Below are 10105 nucleotides of genomic sequence, written 5' to 3'. Positions count from 1 at the left end.
CATTGGCCTCTCCCCATCCAACAGCAAACCCTCGCCCGCCTCCTTCGCTGCTGACACCACCGCCCATTTTTTCGGTGACTCCGCCAGCTGCCGGCGCCACAACATCCGCTCAGCAACGCCGCCATCTCTCACGTCGCCCGCCACTGCCATCTTGTTGTCGGGGAACCGACAGCTTCCCACCCCCGCTCCCCCCTCCCCCCTCCTGACACAGCCGCGACCAAGACCAAAAAGCCACCTCGTCGCTCTGGCCAGATCCTCACCGGCACGCTCGTCGGACACCGGCAGGGCAGCTAGCTGGTCCGTGCGCGCCGCGACTCCCTTCGCCGGTCGTCTCCATCGTCGACGCCTGCAAGTTGTTCGATAGTTTCCCAATGTACAAAATGGACTCCGATGACGAGTTCTTTTTTCACAATTTCCTTTGCGACTCCGACGATTCGTCGTCCGATGACGAGGAGGAGATATTGGTTGCCGTGTTGGTCCATCACCACATCAATAGCCAGCGGCCGTGGCTCCATTCAAGGCCACCTTCCCGCGTTGAATCGCAACCGAGAGAGCGGGCATCTCCTTCTATGGAAGGACTATTTTGATACAACAAATTCGTTGTTCAAACATCAGAAATTCCGCCGTCATTTCCATATGAGTAGGCATCTTTTCAACCGTACTAGAGAGGGGGTGGTCGGCTACGATTCGAGTGCAAAGAGGATGCCGTTGGAAAGTTTGGTTTTCCTCTTATCAGAAATGCACTGCCGCCATCCGAATGCTTGCATACGGAGTTCCCGATGATTTCATTGACGAGTACGTCTGTATGAGTGAGTCTACATGCCTAGACTCCCTCTATAAGTTCTGCAAGGTTGTTATTGTTGTCTTTGGCCCTGAGTACTTGAAAGAGCCGACTCCTGATGATACATCCCATTTGTTGACGATGAATGCCAGCAGGGGCTTCTCAGGGATGCTTGGCAGCATAGACTGCATGCACTGGGAGTGGAAGAACTGCCCTTCTGCTTGGCAAGGGCAGTATAAGGACCATGTCAGGGCTTGCACTGTCATACTAGAGGTTGTGGTGTCTCAAGATCTCTAGATCTGGCACTCTTTCTTTGGCATGGCCGGATTATACAATGATATCAACGTGCTTCAGCGCTTGCCGGTGTTTGCTAGGCTTGTTGAAGGCAACAGCCCACCGGTGAACTTTACTATCAACGGCCACAACTACGACAAAGGATACTACCTGGGTGACGGTATCTATCCTCAGTGGACCACTATTGTGAAGACAATCCCCAACCCTGTTGGAGGGAAGAGGAAAAGATTTGCCCAAGAGCAAGAGAGTGTTAGGAAGGACGTCGAGCGTGCCTTTGATGCTTTGCAATCTCGATGGGGCATCGTTCGGTATTCTGCTAATACCTGGAGCACGCAGAAACTGTGCAAGGTGATGACTGCTTGTGTGATCATGCACAATATGATCGTAGAAGATGAGCGTCCGAAACGTCTGTACGATCAAGGGTTTCAGTTTCAGGGTGAGAATGTTGTGCCTGAGCATGGAGGAGCTGCAATATTTGAACAGTTCACCCAATTTCATCATGACATGCGTGATTGGAAAACTCGCGTGCAACTGCAAAATGATTTGGTTGAGCATATGTGGGCTCATGTTGACAACCAATAGATATATCTTCTTTATTCGGCTTGCAAAACTATGTGAGACATTTTTACATCTATTCGTCTTGTAAAACTATGCTATTTTATTCAGTTGAAACTATGTTATTTGACTATATATTTGAATGCAAAAGTTGTGTGTGAAATAATGCAAAAATGAGTTATTTGTTGAAGTAGGGCGGCCAGCCGGCCATGCCGGCACATATGGGTTGGCGCGTTGGGCGCACTGCCGACCTAAATCTAAAACAGGGCGGACGCCCGGCGGGCGGCCAACCCAAATGGACAAAAAGTGGACAAAAGCATCGTCCGTTTAGGTCGGCCTAAGAGCAACTCCAACGAAGCGACCCAAGTCATGTCCGTTTTTGTTTGTGTCTTGTTCGGTTGGGTTGGTCGAGCAGACGGGTTTGTTCCCTTTTTCATTTGGGTCAACCAGTGCATCCAACATAGCACACGCATTTTATGACATGTCCCCCCCCCAAACACGTAGCAGGCAGGGGAGCTCGCGGCTGGGCGCGGGGAGGCGAGGTCGACGGCTGCTGCAGCACCGGACGGGCGCGAAGCAAAGCGAAGCGAGGCGAGCGGTCAAGATCAAACCCCACGGTGGGGGCGGCGCGGCGAGCATGGCGCGTGTCAGCGGCCCAACATAAACTACCTCAGGCTGCAGGAACACTGCCAAGTCAGCACGGGAAGGCAGCATGGCAACATAAATGCATCCTTCGACCAATCAGGGGCAAGGGTGCGTCACCTCCAGACCACCTTGCATCAAGCAACCGAACCACAGGTTCGTGGGCCCAGAGTGGGTGAGCTCTACATAAGGAGCGAGGCGCAACCGGATAGGCATCCAGTTGGATCAGGAAAACGGCATGGCACAACACGGCTCTTCTTTTGCTTTCTTCTTATCTTACGAGAGAAAGATGAAACATGAGCGAATGTGATGGGGCGTACTTTTAGAGGGCCTAGAGATAGTGTGTATGCGTACGTGAAAGGGGCGTAGAGGGGGTGATGGAGAGAGAGATGCTCTTCATTTCTATTTATTATGACTAACTTTATATATAGTATAAAAATATAAAAATTCACAATGCGGAATAAATATCATTGGATGAACCATGCAGATTAACTTTCATACTCCATATAACTTTGTAATATTGTATAGATGTAGATTTTCAAAAATAAATTTTTGGTCACACTTTGTGTAGTTTTTATTCAAAAGGAATGTTGTATGTGAAGTAAAAGTGAAGAGAGGGTCTTTTAGATCAATGGGGCACATGATAAGATGTAACATGTGTGAATGTGTAGTTGACGTATTTGGCAGAGCTTAGAGAGGGTATGTGTACGTATTTGAGAGAGGCATGGATAGAGGGGCTGGGGTGCTATGAGAGAGCGATAGCACGAGAAATGAGAGAGGTCTAGAGAGGGAGACGAATAGGGTGTCTCGGTGAGAGATGGCCTGGAGTGTGTCTATGCAAGGGAGAAAGGGAGAGAGACATGAGCAGAAATAGTGTGTGCGGTGTGTGTGTTGGTATGTGCGGGTGTGAGGAGATAGCGAGACCTAGGGGTAGAGGGTGTGTGACGGTATGAGGTATGGTGGGCCGAGGTGAGGCCCCTATGTCGGTTCCATCCTACGCCACATTGGTCGGCCCGTGACGCATTACACGGAGACCCATGGAGGATGAGTGAAGTCTGAAATAAACCTTATGGTTGTAGACGTCGTCGCAAATGAACCCCCATGTCCAAATCCCGGAAGTATGTACCCCAACCTCTCCGATCCCAGCCGTTTTGAGGCTTCTATGCATATCCAAACGCCGGAGTTCGTACGTGGTGCAGGAAAGAGTGGGAACTAGCTGAGTCAGCTTATGTAGGTGGGGTATTAGGCTAAAACCTGGTCGAGCCGGACCAAGTCGCTCGCTCTCCCTCATCTTCCACTTGCCTCTTCCTCTCCCGCGACGCCTCAGTTCCTCCTTCTCCACAGCGGTGACATCGACGAGCAGATGATCGCGGCGGCCGGCGACAACCACACCGACAAAAAGAAGCAAGGTATGCCTGGTCTATCTCCCCTCTATATTGTCATGTTTTTTCCTCCTTTATGGATCGGTTAGGTTTAGGGATTTTGAAGGGTGAAGACATGGAAATTTGAGGCTCTAATTGGTCGATTTGCTGGTGATTTCTGTTGTCAAGTGTAGTAATCATTTTGCCCATCTTGCAATGTAGGTTCTTTCTGTTGAATCCATGGACCCGGCTGAGATTTTGAATGTCAGATTTCATATAGGGGGCAATTTGTTCGTATTGGTCCTTCTCTAGACTATGTTGGGGGAGATGTGCCTACTCTCATATTGAAAGGGACAAGCTTTCCTTGCAAGAGGTGAAAGGATTTCTCGCAAATCATATGGCAGTTAAGGAAAGCATGAAATTTTTCTTTCTTATGCCTGTAGAGAGTTGGCTAATGGGCTCATGTTTCTTTATGATGATGTTGGGTGCATGAGAATGTCAGATCATACAACTGATGGTGGAGTTGCAGATATTTATGTGGAGTACAATGGGGAAGAGGATGAAGAAGGAGAGGAGGGCAGTGCAAGCGGGTCTGATTTTGAGGATGAAATTAAGGATCACATGGATAGTGGAAGTGAAGAAGATATGCCTATTATCATGAGTGATGAAGAAGTGCAACTGGAACATGTGGATGCAGAAGAAGAAATTTCTGAGCAAGTGTTTGTCCCCAATGACACCGGTGTTATTACTACATTCATAAGCAGCCCAATGAAGAGGATTTCTCAAGGGTGCAATCCTTCTCAGAGTTCACAAGTGATCAATCCTTCCCAGCCTTCAACACATATTGCACTAGAAGTGCAAGCAAGGCATACAACAACAGCTATAGGAGCAGAGCATGATGTAGCAGCTCAAGGAGCAGAACATGCAGCAGCAGAGCATGCAACAGGTTAAGGAGCAGGAAGCAGCAAAAGGAAGAGTCTGACTCAGATGATTCAAAGGACAATGAATATGTCCCACACACTGATGATAGTGGAGAGGAATCAGAGGTAGTAGAGCTGAGAAAGCATGCAAGACAATTCTGGAAAAAGATGAAATATTCTAGGAAATGGGCTACTTCAGATGCATCAGGGGTTGTGCCTATTGATTTAATTGCAAATGTTGAGGAGGCAGTAGAAGAAATGGAATTTGACTCTTCTGATGAAGATTACTCCTATGATGAAGATGAAGAGGGGAACATGGTTAGGAGGAAGAGCAGATACCCAAGATTTAACTCTGAAACTGATATCCCACATTTCAGTTCAGGGATGGTTTTCAGGAGCAAAAATCAGTTTCTGAAAGCTGTTAAGAGATATGGTCTTGCTACAAAAAGAAGCATCAGATTTGTGAAGTCTGAGGAGAATAGGGTTAGAGCCAAATGTGCATGGTCTGGCTATCCATGGCTTGTGTATGGAGCAAAAACAAGCAGGTGCTCAAGGTTTCAAATAATAACATATGAGGAAGAGCATCACTATGCACAAAACAGAGAAAACGGGCTTCTTTCTGCAAAGTTCATAGCATAAAAATATGAGCATTTCATTTTGGCCAATCCTATGTGGAAGATTGATAGTATTAAAGCCACTATACTGGAAGATATGTTTGCTGATGTATCCACTTCCAAGTGTAAGGCAGCAAAAAAGATTGTTATGGATAAGCTTTTGTCTGGTATGAAGAGTGAGTACACAAAAATCTTTGACTACCACTAGAGTTGCTTAGGAGTAACCCTGGAAGTATAGTAGCTGTTTGCTTGGACCCAACAGAAATGGAAGTGAATGTTTTCCAGCAGTTCTATGTTTGCTACAATGCTTTGAAGCAAGGGTTTAAATCTGGGTGGAGGAAGGTGATAGGGCTAGATGGGTGTTTTTTCAAAAGAGCATGACAAGGTGAATTACTTGCTGCAATTGCTAGGGATGCAAACAACCAAATGTACCTTGTAGCTTGGGCAGTTGTTGAAAAGGAGACTACATAAACATGGAAATGGTTCATTGGGCTGCTAATCAAGGATTTGGATATAAATGATCAAGGAGTTGGGTGGGTTTTCATATCTGATCAGCAAAAGGTAAACATTGTTGTTGTATGCTTTGTTATTCGTTGCTCCTGCAATTGTTATATTTGTTGTTGCTGCAACTGTTATATTTGTTATGTGCTGCAGAATTGTTGTATTTGTTGTTGTATGCTATGTTATTTGTTAAGGCAGGGGTTGTCGACATGGTTAGGGTAGGGGTTGTCGACAAGGTTTGGGTAGGGGTTGTCGACACGGGTAGGGTAGGGGTTGTGACAAGGTTAGTGTAGGGGTTGTCGACACGGTTAGGGTAGCGGTTGTGACAAGGTTAGGGTAAGGGTTGTCGACGCGGTTAGGGTAGGGGTTGTGACAAGGTTAGGGTAGGGGTTGTCGACATGGTTAGGGTAGGGGTTGTCGACAAGGTTAGTGTAGGGGTTGTCGACACAGTTAATTCAAAATTGCTTCTGTTAATTCATATATGCCTTTTATTAAATCAAACTTGCTACTGTTAATTCAAACATGCCTTTTATTAATTCAAACTGCCTTTTATTAATTCAAACATGCTTTGTATTAATTCAAACTTGCTTCTGTTAATTCAACCATGCCTTTTATTAATTCAAACTTGCTTCTGTTAATTCAACCATGCCTTTTATTAATTCAAACTTGCTCCTGCTAATTCAAGCATGCCTTTTATTAATTCAAATAAGCTTCTATTAATTCAAACTTGCTTGTATTAATGTAAAATTGCCTTTTGTAGGGATTAACTAATAGCATGAGGGATTACTTGCCTAGGGCACAACATAGGATGTGTGCTAGGCACATTTATGCCAATTGGAGAAAGAAGCATAGAGATCATGAACTACAGAAAAGGTTCTGGGCAATTGCCAAGTCTTGTAATAGAGAGGATTTCAACTATAACAGGGCCAAGCTTGCTCAAAAGACTCCTGAAGGTGCAAAGGATATTATTAGGACAGAGCCAAAGCATTGGGCCAGATTCTTTTTCCTACCTGGGTCAAAGTGTGAATCAGTGGATAACAATCTTTGTGAGTCTTTCAACAATGCTATTATTGAGTCCAGGTTTTACCCCATAATATCATAGCAAGAAATGATCAGGAAGAAAGCCTTTGCTAGAATTCAGGACCAGAGAAGTAAAAGTATGAAGTGGCATGGCATAGTTTGCCCTAACATTATGAAGAAAATGAATGCCAACATTAAGATGACTCAGTTATGTGATGTGCTCTGGAATGGGAAGGATGGATTTGAGGTAAAGCACTTAAGAGGCAGAGGAAATAGATACACAGTAAACCTTGCCAACAAGACATGCTCATGTGGGTATCTTCAGTTGGCAGGCCTTCCTTGCTGCCATGCTATATGTGCCATATACAAGAGTGGCCAGAAAATAGAAGATTTCATTGACCCATGCTACTACATTGATACTTTTAAGAAAATATATGAGCACTTCCTCCAACCCTGTGGAAGGTGAAGAAAACTGACCAGATTCTCAGAACCCTAGGCCAGTGGCACCTGGATATGTTGCAATGCCTGGAGCTAGGGAAAAAATAATGACAGGAGGAGAGAAGAGGGGGAAGCACCCAAGGGAAAGAAGTTGAGCAAGCATGGAATTCAAACCACTTGTGGATGTTGTGGAGTTAAGGGACACAACAAAGGATCTTGTAAACAGAATCCAAATAGGAACACAAAAACCAAAGCATATATTGGGAAGAGAGGGGAAAATAGAGGGCCACATAGGTACATAATGCAATTGCACAATAATGTAAATGCAATTAATTAGTTGTACTGCTTCCAGCAATATGCACTTAATCTTGTTGTTCTTTCTGTTTGCAGCAAGAAGAGACTGATGCCTCCAAAGCCAGGGTGGCTGCTGCTAGATCTTCTGCACCAACTGCAAATTTAGGTTATGCTGCTCCTTCTAGCTCCCAGCCAAGAACATCAAGCTTCAAACCTTCTAGAGTTACAAGACACACAACTGGAAATGATGCACCTAGAGGGAGTGCAAATTTTGGCAGAGGCAGAGGAGCAAAAGAGAGGGAGAGGCACAGCTGCAAATGATGCACCTGGAGGGAGTACATCTGCTGGTAGAGGCAGAGGAGCAAAGAGAGGGAGAGCCACAGGGGGCTTCTCAGCTTATTTTAATGCTTCTAGGAAACTACTAAAATGTACTGAAGTGATGTTATTTTGCATATGGTTGGTCCTTTGAACTAGTTATAATTTGCTTTGGTAGTAGTGAACTAGTGAACTGATGTTATTTGGATGTTTGTATCCATGTGAACTTGTTACCATGTGTTGGGGAACGTTGCAGAAAATTAAAAATTTTCCTATGGTTTCACCAAGATCCATCTATGAGTTCATCTAAGCAACGAGTGATAGGAGAGAGATTGCTTCTACATACCACTTGTAGATCGCGTGCGGAAGCGTTCAAGAGAACGGTGATGATGGAGTCGTACTCGTCGTGATCCAAATCACCGATGACCAAGTGTCGAATGGACAGCACCTCCGCGTTCAACACACGTACGGAGCGGATGACGTTTCCTCCTTCTTGATCCATCAAGGGGAAAGGAGAGGTTGATGAAGATCCAGCAGCACAACGGCGTGGTGGTGGATGCAGCAGGACTCCGGCAGGGATTCACCAAGCTACTGTGGGAGGAGGAAGAGGTGTAGCAGGGGAGGGAGGCGCCAGGACACAGGGTGCGGCTGCCCTCCCTCCCCCTCCTTTATATAGGCCCCCGGGGGGGGGGGGGCTCCGGCCCTGGGAGATCCAATCTCCCAAGGGGGCGGCGGCCAGGGGGGTGGAGTGCCCCCCAAGGCAAGTGGGGTGCGCCCCCCGCCCTAGGGTTTTCAACCCTAGGCGCAAGAGGGGGCCCAAGGGGGCACACCAGCCCACTAGGGGCTGGTTCCCCTCCCACTTCAGCCTACGGGGCCCTCCGGGATAGGTGGCCCCACCCGGTGGACCCCCGGGACCCTTCCGATGGTCCCGGTACAATACCGGGTGACCCCGAAACTTTCTCGATGGCCGAAACAATACTTCCTATATATAATTATTTACCTCCGGACCATTCCGGAACTCCTCGTGACGTCCGGGATCTCATCCGGGACTCCGAACAACATTCGGTTCGCTGCATACTCATATTCATACAACCCTAGCGTCACCGAACCTTAAGTGTGTAGACCCTACGGGTTCGGGAGACATGCAGACATGACCGAGACGGCTCTCCGGTCAATAACCAACAGCGGGATCTGGATACCCATGTTGGCTCCCACATACTCCTCGATGATCTCATCGGATGAACCATGATGTCAAGGATTCAATCAACCCCGTACACTATTCCCTTTGTCAGATGGTATGTTACTTGCCCGAGATTCGATCGTCGGTATCCCAATATCTCGTTCAATCTCGTTACCGGTAAGTCACTTTACTCGTACCGTAATGCATGATCCCGTGACCAGACACTTGGTCACTTTGAGCTCATTATGATGATGCACTATCGAGTGGGCCCAGTGATACCTCTCCGTTATACGGAGTGACAAATCCCAGTCTCGATCCGTGTCAACCCAACAGACACTTTCAAAGATACCTGTAGTGCACCTTTATAGTCACCCAGTTACGTTGTGACGTTTGGTACACCCAAAGCACTCCTACGGTATCCGGGAGTTACACGATCTCATGGTCTAAGGAAGAGATACTTGACATAGAAAAAGCTCTAGCAAAACGAACTACACGATCTTGTGCTATGCTTAGGATTGGGTCTTGTCCATCACATCATTCTCCTAATGATGTGATCCCGTTATCAATGACATCCAATGTCCATAGTCAGGAAACCATGACTATCTGTTGATCAACGAGCTAGTCAACTAGAGGCTTACTAGGGACATGTTGTGGTCTAAGTATTCACACGTGTATTACGATTTTCGGATAATACAGTTATAGCATGAATAAAAGACAATTATCATGAACAAGGAAATATAATAATAATCCTTTTATTATTGCCTCTAGGGCATATTTCCAACAGTCTCCCACTTGCACTAGAGTCAATAATCTAGTTACATTGTGATGAATCGAACACCCATAGAGTTCTGGTGTTGATCATGTTTTGCTCGCGGAAGAGGTTTAGTCAACGATTCTGCGACATTCAGATCCGTATGTACTTTGCAAATATCTATGTCTCCATCTTGAACATTTTCACGGATGGAATTGAAATGACGCTTGATGTGCCTGGTCTTCTTGTGAAACCTGGGCTCCTTGGCAAGGGCAATAGCTCCAGTGTTGTCACAGAAGAGTTTGATCGGCCCCGACGCATTGGGTATGACTCCTAGGTCGGTGATGAACTCCTTCACCCAAATTGCTTCATGCGCTGCCTCCGAGGCTGCCATGTACTCCGCTTCACATGTAGATCCCGCCACGACGCTCTGCTTGCA

The sequence above is a fragment of the Triticum dicoccoides genome, chromosome 2B (genome assembly GCF_002162155.2).
Source record: "Triticum dicoccoides isolate Atlit2015 ecotype Zavitan chromosome 2B, WEW_v2.0, whole genome shotgun sequence".
NCBI lineage: Eukaryota > Viridiplantae > Streptophyta > Magnoliopsida > Poales > Poaceae > Triticum > Triticum dicoccoides.
This window is presented reverse-complemented; position numbering follows the sequence as displayed.